Consider the following 16638-nt stretch of genomic DNA (forward strand, 5'->3'; position numbering starts at 1 on the left):
CGCAGGGCTGGGCGTAACGATGCTATTTTACGCTATCTCCCTTTCCGCGATGTTTAAGAAATGTTACGAAAAATATCTCTAAAACATTTTCCCGGGTTATTTTAGCCTCCCCCCTTAGCTCGTAAACGGAAGTAATGGGGAATATCGAGCGATTCGCCAACGGCTACGAACGGTTCCTCGGCGATCAGCGGCATCCGCGATATACCTCGGCGCGATTTTTCGTTCGGCAGTTACTTATGAGCCAAATCGGAGTTGACTCTCGACGGCTCGAAAGAGAAATGCCGTAGGTGAGGGAGGATGATGAATAAAAAGAGCGGAGGTGAGAGAGAAAGAGAGAGAGAGAGCAGGCGGAAGGTGCCAGGTCGTAACTGTAGAACGATCTCGCCCGAGGGAACGTCCTGCGCCGTATGTCCTCTGCATACAAATGCCTTTCCTATAGTCGTTCACCGAAGCCATCAGGGTTACCGCGGGGCGGAAGACCGGCTTGCCAATTTTAAAGGCCGTTTGTGAGTGATGTACAACGTCTGCGCACATCTAGCTCGTGGCGCCCGGTTGGTTCATTCGATTCGGTACGTATCGGCGAAGGTATATATATCCGTCGCGATTCCGCGTCGGCAATAAAGGAAAAAGAAGAAGAAAAAAAAAAAGGAGGAACGTATTCTTGCGAATACGCGGACACGGCGATACGGACCAGGTTGTTTACGGTGGAAAACGCCATGTAATAGTTTCGTGCAATTTATTGGCAGAACCGTCTGACCTGGAACGTAACAGGCAATAAATCAAATTCGCTCTTGATATTGGATTTAAATCAATTACGTCTCACTCGTTTAACTCTTAATTTCGCGATTGCATTAAGTGGACGAGTTGGGCAGGGGATATGGGAGTATTAAACCAGATCGTACTTGCGGCACCAAATGTACCTAAAGCGTAACTAGAAACCGAAGTGGCTTTACGCCGCGATTATTTTAAATTCAATAAAAAAAAAAATATATAAAAAAAAAAATTTGATGTATTTTTAAATGAAAAGCAAGAGCGTGCGTAAATAGCGCGCCATATTATTATAATTACTTCGTTTCACTGGGCAGTCAATTATCTTCGCGCGTGGTATAATATGTAAACGCAGAGCGTTATATAATTCGGACATAAACTATATGCGTTAATTAGAGATAAAAATGTTGCTGAAAGATGCATTATGTGTGTCCAAATGCATTACCCAGCTAATGCGCAAATTAATAAGTGATTGCTGCGTGTTGGTTTAATAATTGTAATGATGGCCGAACGTTCCTGATCCGCTCGCGTTAATGATCCGTATCCGAAAATATTTTGCTACTCCACCACGACGGAAGTTTAATGTTTAATTTGGCAGCTTTTCAGAGCTTATTTGATCCGCCATGCGGAACAATATCTATTGTGCAGCGATGTTATAAAATTCGACGTCCCCGGCGAGGGACGTGCTCTATGTACGCACATTTCAATTTTATTAATTTACTAATTAAAGCAGTCGATCGCAGTCGCGCGGTCACGTTAGAGATATACCCGCCCGGATACGCTAGATTTAATTAAGGCACGCATTAATTCGTTTGCACGCCCCGGGAACTTCGGTTTTACAGCTTTTGTTATAGCGCAAATTAAACACGTTAATGATAGTAATGATAATAATAATAACAATGATAATCATTATTATTTGCATAATAGGTATCGATAATGAGAGAGAGAGAGAGAGAGGAGGCGCGGCAACATTTACTTATAAATTCGGGCTTTTAATAGTAATATTTTCCCGGCGCGTTTCCCTCGTCGTGGAAAAATAACGGCGCGTAAAAAAGGATGTGCATGAAACGAGGAGAGTTTGGGCACGCGAACGTAGCGCAGCTGCATCAGCCACACCTGCATTCGCCCCTTTAGATGTCGCGTCATATAGCTGTTGCGACACATTAGATCGCTGTGGAAACTCTCAATAAGAGCGACGTGCACTTTCCCGCGACGGGCGGGGAAGGGATGCGAAACGTCTTGCGGTTAGTTTCGAGGCGTTTCGGAGCTCAAGTTCTCCGGCGTGCACGATATTCACGGCGAGGCACACGGAGCACTCAAAAAGTTTTGCCAAGGACAAGGGGGAAGGCGTTTCAAAGCCGCTTCAAAGTGAAAACGGCATTTCCGAAAGCGATTAGAGTTGCATGACAGACGGCGCGAACGTCGGCTGAGATAATTACTGTCGAGTGCACGCCCGGGAAGTGCGCTGATTTCTTTTTTCGGGTCACGCCCAAAAACTGCTTTTCGTCGTCAAAGTGCAAGCTTTGCTCTCGGCGATTTATTATTAACAGATGTGCGAAGTGATCGCGGGCGTTAGATCGTTACAATTTATTCCGACACGCGCGTTTTACACGCAACAAGGCATTAAAATACCGTCGAGCTTGGATTACGGATCGGCGACGGCGCTTTTATCAGGTGAATGCATTTCGGGAGATGATTGGCCCTTATGCAGGCGGGGCGACGTACGGCCGTACGGAAGTTTGAAGCACGTCGAACTTTCCGAACTATCAGCACTTAGACGATAATTCTCTTGAGGGACGAAGACCGCTCTCAGCGCGACCCTGCCTTCGTGAAAATTAATTACCCTCGTCGATCGCTTTTCATTCTCTCTTTCACCCCGTTCGTGTCTCGGCTCTCTCCCTTTTCACCTCCACTGATGCACGAAACCCACCGTCGGTGTTAGGAAGTTGTATATGCGGGTGACAAGAACGAGAGAAAGTAAGACAAGAAGGAAGGAAGGGAGAAGAAAGTTGCCAAAGTAAAAAAAAAAAATTGTCTTGTCTATAACATGGCATGCGCTAGAAATCAGAGTAGTTTCCCGAAAGCTAACAAATTCTATATGGCGTGATATTCCACAATTTCCACGTACTTGGCGCACTTTGCGTTCTTCGAGTAATTATCCGCGAGTAATTACTCCGTCCCAACTGATATATTTGTTATGCACGCGTTCTTAATATACATATATAGTGCAGATACTTTAATATACATACTGTATACATATATACGTTTGACAGTGTTGAGGTAAAATGTGTTAAACATTCGAATTACACGCGTGGTTGAATATTATTTTTTAACGATTTCTGTACGTGAAGAAAATTATCGGTTTACAGGCTCGGTTTTCGAACAAAAAAGTTCACACACCGAGAAAAAGTGAACTGCTTTATTAGTACCGTTTATTTATCTGATGTTGCCGCCGGGGACTATTGTGTTCCCAGTTAGACAGTATGCATTGTTGAAAATAAGTCAGTTAAACTTTGATGCGTAATGGAAACAGTTTAGAATTATTTCAAAATAGCAACAAGAATCAAACTTTAAAATAACATTGCTGTCAAAACAAATCGAGTTATTACGTCAAAATATGCTGCACTGCCGTCACTTGCGAGCAAATCAAATTACAAATGTGGCTTTACATATTTTTGGAACAACTGGCGTACAAATATTCCTGATATTTGCGATGACATTTTAAACAATACACTCGCGCCTTTTCGACATTAGATTTTAAAAATATCACTTCAAAATAAAATTTTGATACGTTCTCGAAATTAATTTAATACTATAGCTATTGTTTTGAACGCAACTAAAAAAAGATTCGTGGAAAACTTACTGGAATAGTCTGATATAAAAAGAAAGAAGGAGAAAAAAATCATTAATTGCGAATTAATTGCACGTAGCTTCGGCAAAAGTGTTTCAATTAGGACGACGCGAAAAATAGCCCCCTCAGGTTAACATGTTACTTGAGTCATCTGCAAGATTAGATATCGGTGGCTCGCTATTCCGGCTATCGGACGGATCGATTTACGATGTACGGGGAATATTTGGGGCATGTGGCTCGGCCCTCTCGCGAATTCTAATATGCGAATGTCCTCCGGCCAAGAATTCTCGTCACGCGGGTAAAAAACTGCTGGACCGCCGGAAACAATAACTTGCCGCTACGTGACGTCCTTCCCGCAGGGCGCGCGGTTTGGTTATATAATAAATACTTCCCTTATCCATCCGTTTCACTGGGGGCTTTCCTCCCTTCGCGGATCATCTTTCGCGTGGTACACGTAGCGGCGGAATGAAACTAAGAGCCACTCGCCGCCATCGGGCGGAATCATGCTTCTCTCGCGGTTTCGAGCGGACGGCTACGAGGATTTCCGCGAATAATATCATTTCCATGTACCGTCTCTCATTCGCGTACCACTCTGCACGCTTCCCTTTTTCTTTTCTCTTTCTACCTTTTTTTCCTTCTTTTTTTTATCGCATCTTCTACTCTTCTCTTCATCCACTTGGAATACTTATTGCCTCGCTCTTTAAAGTCTACCGCTTTTTTTTTTTTCTTATTACATCATCCTTTCTTCGTGGAAAATCCATGGGAGACTTTGGATTATATTTGGATTACGGGAAAATGAGATAATCGATATATCATAAAAGTCTTAACGAGTGCTCTGCGTTATATGCCGTTCAATTCAAGAACGATGATATAGTCATCGCATAAATTAGAAATAAAAGAAATCGATTTTTTTCGAAATGGTCGCTAAAAAGGCGAAAATAGTTCCGATATAAACGAGCAGAATGGGCGGAAAAAAAGAAGTCTGGCGCTGCGCGTATCGTATTGTAAAATTTCTGGATTATCGGCAGCTTCGCGCGTTTATCAACTTCATAAACGCGTTGAGCTACATCGACACGTTTCACCTCATTCCTACTTTTTATATTTCATCGTTGAATATAGAAAAAAGGGTGACAGCTGAACAAATCGATCTGAACGCCACTTGTGCCGAGGCCACAAAAAAAGGACACGCAAATGAAAGAAAACTATTCTTGTTATTCTTTTCGCTGCTGCGAACTGTCCCGGCAAGTCGCGATGCAAATTTTTCCTGCCGTAAAAAAAAAAAAAAAAAAAAAAAAAAGTCGGGCATCGGTCCTGTATTCGTGCCCGGGGTTCTCTTAGCATATCTTTCGCCTCGTTTCTCTCCTCTTCTCTTCTTTCAACTTTCCAACGTGCTTTTCGAGTGGATGAACCATTATGCAAGTGCATTTTGCGAAGAATCGAGAATAGCCGAACAATAGCCCGGGACTTTCGCGCGTGCAATGACGCAATTACTAGAAAGCCAGACGCATTTGCAGCTTGCCCGAAGTACAGAGTATTAACGCGCAATTTTTTTTTCTCCTCCCCCCGTAGAGGAAGAATCGCATCTCTTAATTTCGTCGGCCAGCGGCGCGAGGCGGGATAGGGTCGTCGAGCGCCAAGATGTGAAATCTGTCGCGGATTGCTCGTCGCTCATTTTTCTCACGTAAGGGGATTATCAGAGACGGCGAAACGCCGGTGGCTGCCGCCGAGGGCGGCCGAGCGCATAAAAACGCGACGGCGGAAAGGCTGCGTCTCTCAAACGGCAGAGCGAGACGCTTCGGGCGATGATCCCGGTAAACAAACAGAGACCGCGCAGCTCGCGCGTCGCGACGTTATCGCCGCCGCATCCCGAATGGAATTACTACCTGGCAAGCGCATTCCCCGTGTTTACTCCGCGTCTACCTTTAACCTTTCGCTTTAGCCGGCCGTGCGCGCTGCTCCTCGGCAGCTTGCTTTGTTTCCCGGCGGAAGCGCCTATTCACGCGGCAATGGGCAAAGGGGCACGGGAAAGTGCCGAATTCCAACTTCGAGTGGTAACAGGGCAGACTATTTCACCCGGCCAGCGGAAAATAATTATCATCGCTGCCTCTCGAAATGCGCCCTAGTATTGTTCGCTTGGGCGACGAAACTCGACGTCATTAAAGTTCTCTGTGTACGCGATTAATTTGTTCGACAATTTTGCAAAAACTCGATTACGTATTGCGCTATAAAATATATAAGGAGTAGCTCGGTCTTTTCTCTTTTATAACTCGTACGATTTTATGTTTGAACTGTAATTTTGTTTTGATTTTAATTTCTTCTTTTTGCGCGTCTCGCGTTTTTCTCGTTGTTTTTTTTTTTTCTTTCTTTTTATTTCATTATTTCTGCACGAAATGCAAATAACCAGAGACGAATGCACCATCGCATTCCTTTCTCAAGCTCGAACCATACTAGTGCCTTTGTATAACGAAAGTGTGGAAGGCATCGCGAATACAAGATGCGCTCCCGATATATGGTAGAACGTGCCGAGTCACCGCAATAACCTCGCAAACGATGATCAAAGCTCGTATGGAAAGCATGGCATGGCACGGCGATCGTTAAATGACCTCTGAAAGTTATATCCTGGAGGTTTCCTTCTACGTTCAGAGGAACCAAGTGACCAGCCGCAACTCTGACTTCGTAGCTGTTCTCGATTGGTGACAGTGTGCCAGGAACATAGAACGCTCGTGCGGAATTAGAAACAATCCACATGATAGAAATAGGAACGAAGAAAGAGAAAAAGAGAGAGAAAGAAAAAAGAATAAAAGGAATAAAAGCGTGGAAATAATATAACAAAAAAAAAAAAATAGAAAAAAAAATGAAAAAAGGGGAAAAAAGAGAGAACGATACGATAAAATAACAAACAGCAGTAAATATACCGCTCATGAAAGTTTTTAACTTTGAATCTGTGTAAGTGCAATTATACATTCGCTTTCGTGAATATGTTTCGGCGACGGCCGGCTTATCGAGCGCGTAAAAATGTCACCTCGTAATTCAGGAAAGTTTTCGCGCGCGCGCGCGAGGGAGAAGGGCGGTAGTTATAATGGTGTATAGGTCGGAATAACAGATTGCTAATTACGAGAACGACGTGAAAACTACCGCGACGTTCATCACATCGGGCACGCTGAAACTGCATCCAAAGTCTAGGTAGTTTTGATTAAGTTTCTAACGGATGGCTGGATTCGTTCTAGGATCCTGTCAGACGTCAGGGAGGTATTCGCGCGTTCATTCACGGCCGACGAGAAGGGTGAAATTGGAGTTGAAGTACCTTCGCGGGGCCGGACAAGTCCGTCAAGGGCCCCCATAGGTAGATGGAAAAGGTCGCCCGGGATGAAAAATAAGAGGCGGGAATCTTTCTTACGTACCTTCACCGTGGCGCGCCGCAGACAGAGGAATTCAGTTCGTCTTACTTTCATTTATCGTTCCTCTATATCTTTTTTCTTCTCGAAACGCGCGGCGTGCTTTTATTTTTCGATTGCCGTATATATTGAGTAAGGTTCGAGGCGATAGCGCCGCATCGATCGCATGGAATTACGATTGCATTGCGGAAAATTTCATAAAAGAGCGAGTACTTATCGCGGATTTTACAATTTTTTTTAACGCTTCTTGATATTTCATAATGGCTTAATGATAGCGTAATAATATCGAACGAAATCTGGCGCATCAATGATTTCTTCCTAAGGAGAATCTCGCAAAAACAGGTTAATGCGGTTTTATCCGATAATCGCGAGTTTACTTTCTTTCAGTCGTGAACCACTCGTCAGTCGAAAACGAGCCGGCGATATATCTCTCGTCAGCATAAAAAAAAAAAAAAAAAGCGATAATTCTATTCAGGTTTGTTCCAAGATGAAGTCCCGTGCCATTTAATTATTTTTCCTGAAGGAAACGGTGATTTTTCGTTGTCTGAGATTCGCGTACTCCTCAATCGCAATCCGAGAACGTCGGAATAGACTCTTGATGGGTCTTGAGAACAGGATCCCGGGCACGGTACGTACAACGTTTCTCGAAAGAGACTCGTGTCTGCTCATCTATTGAGGCGACGTCGATGGTAGAAGCGCGCCGAAGTGACGGAGGGTGAAGGGCGGACAGGGTGGAGAAGCAAGAGCGGAAGACTCGGCGGGGTGGCACGCTCGAACCTGGGACAACGAACCGACGGGATAGACTCTCGCAAAGACAGAGGGTGGGTGGAACGTTGATCGATTCCTCCTGCGGTTTCGTCTTGGGGGAGAACTTATTGACTTTCTGAAGACGTTCTCGCGGAGGATCACCGTACATCGCTGAGGATGCACAGTACGCGTCAAGTACGCAGTTTCCCGCCCGAGTATGCGCTGCCACGATCCCGTAGGTGAGATCACCCATTGTTTTCCGTACTTCTCTTCTTCCTCCCTCCCTCACGTCCCTTCAGGCTGATGTCTCGATCTTCGATTTCGAGTGTGCTCCCGCGACCGATCACCGAGATCCGCGGTGTATACGCCGCGCGAGTGGATCGAGCTTCATCCCTTGCGAGGACGACGCGAGCACGCGCCACCGGATGAACCGGCTAAAACGCAGGAAGCGTAGCTTCCGGGGCGCATTCAAATTCCGCCGTCAAGATCGAATTAAATCGACAAAGCGTCGACGTATCTGCGCGCGACGCGAGAACGCATTGTATTTTGACGAATGGAATTTCCGTGTCGCGGGGGCTCCGCGGACGGCGCAATAAAACGGCGCGGAATAAACATTGAATCGATCAAGAGGGAGACCACTTTCATACTCAGACGGGCTCACGTGTCGGAGTCATTTATCACGAGCGGCGCCCGTGCATCCGCCGCGCGCGCGAAATGCACCGACAAGAAAAGTCATAAGTCTTCCTCCATTGGGTTAATCGCATCCTTCGTGCTACAGCTGAAACGCGCGGCGTTATCATTTTTCCGCGGAATTATTATGATAACGGGCGGAATGCAGCGTGGTAAGCGAGGAGGGGAGGAGGGGCAGAAAGGATGAGCGAGCTGCACGACATGCGAATGTTTCCGCGTCCGTTTTAATAAGAACGTACGACTTGTTTTGATTCACCGTCGGTGGTCGAACAACGAGCGAACGCGAGCCGAAATAGGAGTGCTCCGAGCTTTCAGCGGCGGCTCCGTGTTACAAGATCGTAAAAAGGGGACCGACAGGGCAGAATTAAAGGAGCGACCGCAAAAGCGTGGTCCGACTTGATACCCCGATAATTTCGTATCCTCGCGCGCGCGCGACAGAAAAAGAAAGGTAACATCGCGGCGGAACAAAGTCGGCAGGCTGTACGGCGGTGCCAACGTCGGTGTAACCGGATACCTTACTCGTGCTGGCCGACGGCCAAGGCTCGTAAATCCCAAATTACAGGACGAAAGTACAGATTTCGTCTGTTCGCGTCCACCGTGGGAATTCTTGGCTCTTTAACGTAAAATCCAGTCACCGCTCACTGGCGTTGCCGATTATTTAGCTTCTCGTGATCGATCCACGGCCGCGTGGATATCTACGAAACTTGTTGCAAGCATTATTCTTATACCTCGCACTGGTGGCTTTTATCTTTTTTTTTCTCGCGATATCATCGCGAACCTGCCGTCTTTCATTTTAGTCAGATAATATATCGTTTTTAAGCGTCTATTACAGTCTTTATGCGCATTAATAAAAAGTAATGTAACTCGCCGGCTTCGCTATTACAGAGAACGATCAATTAAGCTTGCCAGGTTTACTCCGGGAAATCAGGTTATCTTGAGAAACAAAACGTGTAAAGAACACGGTAAATGCAACGGTTATAAATCTCGGAGTATTATTTCCAGAATTTCGTAAAATTATCTCGATTATTTCGCTACTCCGCAGGTAATGCCATCGAAGAAATTGTATTTGTATTTCTAGTCCCACGCAGCGATTCATTTTGAGAAATATTCATTATTACGCTGGCAGCGAAAATGAGTAAGAGAGAAATAAAGCGTGAATAACATTCCGGTAGCGCGAGTCGTCGACGTGGAGTTGACGGGAAACAAAATCGGAATGGCTACACCCGACTTGAGTCACCGCATCTAAACAGGAAGTCGGGGAAACAGATGCCGAGGGGATGAAGGGGGCGAGAGGGGGGAAGGCGAGCTTTTCGACTGTACATCAAGCGAAGCGAAAACATAGGAACGCGTTGAAATGATCTAAAGAGCGGGCTTCCGTTTGAGTTAAGCTCACAAATTCGCCTCCAGGTCGAAGAAGAAGAGGAGCCGGCGGATGGGGCGAAAGAGGGGTAGGTAGGTAGATAGGTCGGAGAAGTGTACCACACTTCAACGCGGGGTGACACAAAGGAGGGAGCCTTCTAGTGGTTGAAAGAGGGCTCTGAAGGCACCAACGGCCATTATACCGAGGCGATACATCGCGAACGTACTTCCACCCTCCACCGTCTGTTTCTTCTCGAATCGCCTGCGGATAGCAGCGGAGAATCCTAGTAGATCCCGGTACGAGGCTTTCCAAATAGATGAGGGTGAGCTCTATATACTTGTATAACCACGAGTACGATTGAGGGAGAGGGGGAGAAAAATACCGCGAGGCAGAAAACACTAAAAGCCAATAGCTGTATCGCAAATATGAATTTCTGCGGGATAATAAAATGACGATAAAACGTCACCAAGATATATCAGCGTAATCGTATTATTCAACAGGAACGGCATATGTTCGAAGGAGAAAAAAAGAAAGAAAGAAAAAGTGTATATCTCTTCACCTTTTTGTTTGCCACGCAGCAAATAATTTCCGATCGCGGATGCACTCCGACATTCGGAATTTCCTTTTTGCGAGCGGGAAATCTTTCGCGAATTGCGGAATCGGGCGCAAGATGAAAAGCAAATAGATACGAGATAGCTCGTACTCCTGAGAATACGATTGTTAATATAGCAGTTGGTGTGTAATCCCGTTCGAGCAGTGGAGGTTAATGGGAACACGGATTACCGATTACCGGCGTCGACGATAACCATTACGCCACGACCGAATGACGAATAGTCAGCGTATCGAGATCGGCGCGGGATACATTATGGATGCTGCGCCCATGACGCCCCGCGCGCTCGTACCACCCGTCGCTGCTATTTCCGTTTTGGTAATTTCGTTTCGTTTTGTACGTGGCCAGCGAGGAACGCGGACGGTTTCGCGGCGTGAGAAACGCGGTGTCAAGGAGGATTTCAACATCGTACGCTCCGATATCTTCCAGAGAAAGCTCGATAATACCGCGCGAAGGAGCCGCTAAAGAAACATTCTGGAGATATATCAGCCGACGCTCAGAAGCTGGATAGAATGGCGGCTTTAAAACTCGACGTTCTCTCCCCTACCTTGTAGTTCTACCCTCAGCCTAGACAGTTCCGTCCTCCTTTTCAGACAGATACCTACGATAACCTGCTGCTCCTGGATTCGACATTATAATGGGCATCGTAGGCGTTCCATTTCCGTTGCTCTTAGAAAAATCCCGTTTTTCTTTTGAGGAAGACGTCGCTTCTCTCTACGTCGGTATCGGTGCACTTTCCCCGTTCATTCGGCGAAGCGTTCTCCACGCAAGATACGAAATTCTATTACAATCATTCGTCCACGGATATTCGCAAAAAATTATGTCATTAATTAATCTCATATAAACGATATTTTTAATTATGTAAGATAGTGCTTATCGATGACAACGGTATCTATTGTTAAAAATACGTATTTTGCAATTTGCTTGGGTAACGTTACGTAATTACATAAATGACAAACGGATCAGTATAGAAGGAAGTAACGCAGGAATTTTCAACATTTCCAGGCATGTTATTCGCGTACGAAAGTTTTGCCTGTGAAAGCGTGGCGGGTGCATTTTTCTTGATTCTTGTCTTCCGTTATAAGGAAAGCTTGCTTCAATATACATACATGTTCTCATTTACCTTTGCCCTTTTTGGTCTCCATTCTCCTTGCCTCTTCTGTTCTTTTCAGTGGAGAGATAAAAGGAAAGAAGTTTCTTTCCTAGTAAAGTTTATTTCTATAATTCTCCTCCCGCAAAAAAAAAAGAAAAGGAAAAGAAAAAAGGAAAGAAATGTAACTTTGAAGAATCGTTATTGATGACCAACGAAGGAAATTAAAATCGTTCCTGGATGAATAGTTCTTACAATGAGGTTAGTTAAATCTTCAGCCTCCGATGGTATGTAAATTCCCGCAATTGGCTTTAACTGACTGTGGCGCGTTCGATATGTAGATTTCGTTTAACCTCTTGGAGCATGAATTATGTTCGAACGATAAGAGCACGCCCGCAGTTTGATACTCCACGAAGATTATATAAAGACGATAAGACCGGAAGTTTGTTGACTTACGTATAATAATCGTCTGCTTTTGTTCTAATTCAATGACGTCGCAAATACATGAACGTATAAAGTAATAACCACTACGATTTTAAACCACGTTCGTATCGCGGAAAATAATTTATCCGTTTTCATATTATAACGTTGGTAAAAATAAAATAATACCGTTTTTCAATATAAAAATATTAAATAATTTTTGTGATAATAACGTAACAAAAAGAAAAAAAAAGAGTTTGAGTGTTGTTACAATTTATTTCCTTTTTTTTTTTTGTTCATACGGAGAAATGTACCTTAGCACGCCAAATGTCGCTATTTTATGCGGCACGTGTGAGGCAAAGTTCACGTGCCCAAATGAATTCTGCAACGTAGTGCATTTTGCAGCAGCCTGATTTCCAGTCACTCGTTATATCGCAGCTTCCTTCCGTGTCAGGAATATTCCGAACGTATATAGCATTTAGTGTAGCAAGGCTGCGGCACCTGTCCCCTCCGTTGAGAAAAGCGAAATAGAGTTTTCCTCTGCGTTACAAAAAATAATGCGGCGAAAAACATCTGTGCACTTGTGTGTAACGCCAACGTACTATTTTACCGATGCTGAAATACATTACGGATGTAAGGCAATTAAGATCGTGTAATTTGAGATAATGCGTCAAGCTTTATTATTCTCTTAGCAGTTTTTGTGTATAAATATGATTAAGTTCTATAAAATAGGAAGCTAAATTTACATGACGGACAGAATGGGTTTGCTCGTATACATATTGAACGTTTATTTTAGTGCATTTGTCTAAATAATTTTCCGCTAACGTTAAATACAGGTATCCTCTGGCGTCTGTATTACTATTACGCGGTTATTTACTTCTGTGAGAGTAAATACACCACTCACGATCGTACATGCGTAATGAATCATATTCGGTATGCCATATAGACGATGTGCAATTAGCGCGAAATAGAACGCGAGGTTCAACTATTCCAATAAGCACTTACGGAAATTTTTCAATAATTAACTAACCCTCGTTAAGAATTTTAAGAACGAGAAGATTGAATAAAATTAAATCTTGCATTCGCTCGCTTCTAAATTAAATGAGTGATTCCAGAGTAGGTCGCGGTGATCTCGTATTCGCTTCTTTTTTTATTTTCTTATTTTATTTCATTTTATTTTATTTTTGTGTTTTTCGTGACAAATTCTTCCCGAGTAGAAATTTATTTAGCTATTCTGATTTTACTAGTCTGATCGCGCAAATTAGATTTATTCCTTAGCATTAGCTAGCTTGGTATTAGCCATAGCTTGTAAAAAAGTATATTATTGCGCGTACTGATCAACGTAACGCGCGCTCGACTGCCGCGGCGGCTGACCTTCGGGCCCACGCGTCCACAACCGCGCGGACCGTGCAACATGATAGCCGCCGACGAAAACAGATTCACGTGATCACGGTGCGCGAGGCAGTCGACGGGTCCGGCGGGTGACAGGTCTGGCGCCCAGCTGTCTTGCACGTCGGCCGCCGGACCCGCCGACTGCCTCGCACGTCGTGATCACGTGCGTCGACGGCCATCATACCGCACGGTCCACGTGGTGGTGGACGCGCGGGCGGGCCCGGAGGTCAACGACCGCGGCAGTCGAGCGCGCGTAGAGATAGCTCAGTACGCGTAGTACACTAGTTACGCGGCGAAAAATGACGAATTGGCTAGCTAATTATTAAATAACGGTAGGAATCAATTTCCATTCGTGTTCTTTCGCTGTAAGCTTTATCGCAAGACGCAACATTACTATTTTAATTAGTTCATACAATTTTTATCGCTATTTATTTGCGTTCCAATTTCTTCAAGAAGAATCAAACAGTTTTTGCCGTTTCAAGAATTGGGAACAAATACAAAAGAAAATTTTATAAGTAATAAGTTATCGAGTGATAAAATTAGAAGATAAAAAAATTGAATTAGGGTCATTGTAATTAGTAGATATTGTTCCTTATTTTCGTTGACGACTCTCACGCGCTAATTAATAATTTTTACAGCCAACATTTCGTTCGGAATACAGAAAAGATGTTCTGGCAACCGAGAAAATATAGTAGCTTTCCGATACACCGAATTCTGCAGCGTAGTACATTTTTTAGTGGCGTCGCAGACTATAACTTAGTTTTGCGATTCCGTGTCGAGAATATTTGAGGTGCATGCGACACTCCGGACTGCACGTTATTCGTGCATTTGTTTCGAGGAACGCGATGTTAAATATCAACGTCGCGAGAGGCGCGAAACAAAACACATTGCGGCAAATTATAAATCGCAATCTCACGCGCTTTGCAATCGAGCACACTTAGTCGCGCGTACGTCAACGTCAGTTAAGCAAGAACGAGGGGAATAACGGAGGCTCGCGAATCCGCGTGGGGTGACAAGTTCGGTTTCAGGCTTGTGCTATAATTTGCGACTGATAATGTCACTCCCCCGGTGGAATCAACTTGTTAACCCATCCCAAACCCCCCCTCAAATAGATCATCTCTACTAGAATCGTAGCGCTATACCTGCAGCGCACCGTAAATCTATACCTCGCAAAGATTATGCCGCGCGTATTCAGTAATGCGTAAAGAAGCACGTCAAGTACTTATCTGAGGAATTTCGCGAGCGTAGCTATCCCTCTGGGAAATAATTTTTTATTTATCTTGTTATTTCCCTTCGTGAAATCGATACTGAAATCTCGATACAAATTTCGTTCTCGTGACATTTCTATTTTCAAGTTGTTAAAATTTTTACACTTCCCAAGAGACTGTAACTTAATCGATAACACACTTTTTGCAAATATAAATTGTTCGCGATAGAAAAAAAAAAAATTAAAAAAAGAAAAGCAACTTTTATTATTACGATACGTGTGTCCGAGAGGATTACATTTTGAATCCTTCGGAAATTTGTAGAATATACTTCTTACAAAATTATTCACACGAGAATTTCAATATGCATACACGCGCGTGTTTCGCGAACAGATCACCTGGGTAATTAGTAGCTGGGTTAATTTGTGCTAGTGTCTGTATTGAGGAATTAGCTTAAGAGGTAGACCACGAATAATTGTTAGTTGAATTACAGTGCTATTCTACTGGGCGAACTTTCTGAGGTCGAGCAAACCAACTTTGGAAAGCACGTTGGTTACGCTGCTGAATGCGCGCGTCGCGTATTTCTCGTCAAACGAAATAGTTGAACGGGTATTTTATTTACCCGGTAACGCAATAAACACAGGATAAAACACGAGAATGTCCGGGAGCAACGCAATTATGTATACGAACTCGGACATGCACGTAACGAGACCTTTAAACAATAGGTTGTATTAAATGAAAAATATCTCTCGCTAAGATTTTTCGATTATCGCCACCTTCGATTTGTTTATTCCTTCGTAGCAGCGCCGTGAACAAACAGGTGCAGCGCGACAAAGCCCGGCGAAATAGAGAGATCATTTTTTTATGAAACCTCAAGATAACGCACCTCGTAACAACGTACTACTACGGACGACGATGCTGTACATCCCGGGCGAAGTGGCGGCATCCAGTTATTTTCCGTAAAAAAAGGAAAAAAAAAGAGAAAAAAAAAAAAGAGGAACTGTATTTACGAGCGGCGCGTATAAAGGCCCAATATCAGCTGAAATATCCCTTTTCTCGCCCGGGAGAACGGCCCGCGGCGAAATTCCCAGCTTTTCGACCGTACCATAAGCCAAGCGCGGTTGAATAGCTCGCACGAAGAATATTCGCTGGTAATTGGCAGTTTCGTCGATTGCTATTAGTACGGACGATTATACGTTTGGAGAAGGAGTTGAGTGCACGAGAGAGATGATTGGAGCACATGTCCGCCCGACAGGAATATTACCATAACGACGACAATCGTCTCTAGCCAAAGCAATTACCGGGCGCAAGTTATGGCCGCGTGATACGGTGGATGTACACGTGAGGTCGAAAGCCCCGTACCTACTGGAGATTATTGATCATCGATCGGGAGGTCGGAGTGACCGGGCCGTCTCCGGCCGAATCCGCAAGAACGTCCCGCGCTACAGAAAGTTATTACCCGAGGCGTTCGTTACGAAAATTAGATTGTACGTGTATTTGATCGAGCGGATAATCTATTGATCGGCGTTTATTCTTGGCCCCGACGCCGCGCGAGTGGCTCTCCGTTCGAATCGATAAGATTAAACCGCGGCTGTCGTCGTGCGAGTTTAAAATAGGTGATTTCAGAGCTCGTTTTAATATGAATTACCTTCGATCCGGCCGTACCTTTGGGAAGCTTAATTTCGGAGAAAACTCTAACTCTCCCTATTAAATTCGACGGAGAGGGACTATTAATTCCTTACGTTTTCCGCGAGATACCAAGATAGACTGCGCAAATGTCACGGGGGCGTAAAGTAACGTTTTTGGAGACACCGTGTATCCGCCCTGTGCATGCAAATGAGCACACGCACAGATCAATATCTCAGGAGAGTGCATTCTCGCCGGTTGGGTGACTAGGCGAACGGCGGGGGAGGATTGGGGGGGTGGGGCAGGGATGCATCCTATCCGTTAAACGTCTTTTCTCGGTCGACGATGCCGACGTGGCATCCACCACCTCTTCGTCTTCAGTCTTAATCCTTCCGCGGCGCAAACAGGGGTAAGAGACGCTTATACATCCTGTTAAACCGCATTCAGGCGCCGGCGGTTAAGGCGGGCGGAATTATTGCTGCGA

At 44.6% G+C, this 16638-nt stretch overlaps 1 protein-coding gene and 1 long non-coding RNA gene across 6 annotated transcripts in view; one reads left to right on the top strand and one right to left on the bottom strand.

Annotated features, from left to right (window-relative positions):
• The window catches only part of LOC139103462 (synaptogenesis protein syg-1), a 256134-nt gene that overhangs the window by 81262 nt on the left and 158234 nt on the right, over nucleotides 1–16638 (bottom strand). The gene's annotated exons all lie outside the window — the stretch shown is intronic.
• The window catches only part of LOC139103465 (uncharacterized), a 62447-nt gene that overhangs the window by 18079 nt on the left and 27730 nt on the right, over nucleotides 1–16638 (top strand). The window lies entirely within an intron of this gene.

The sequence above is a fragment of the Cardiocondyla obscurior genome, linkage group LG06 (assembly GCF_019399895.1).
Source record: "Cardiocondyla obscurior isolate alpha-2009 linkage group LG06, Cobs3.1, whole genome shotgun sequence".
Lineage (NCBI taxonomy): Eukaryota > Metazoa > Arthropoda > Insecta > Hymenoptera > Formicidae > Cardiocondyla > Cardiocondyla obscurior.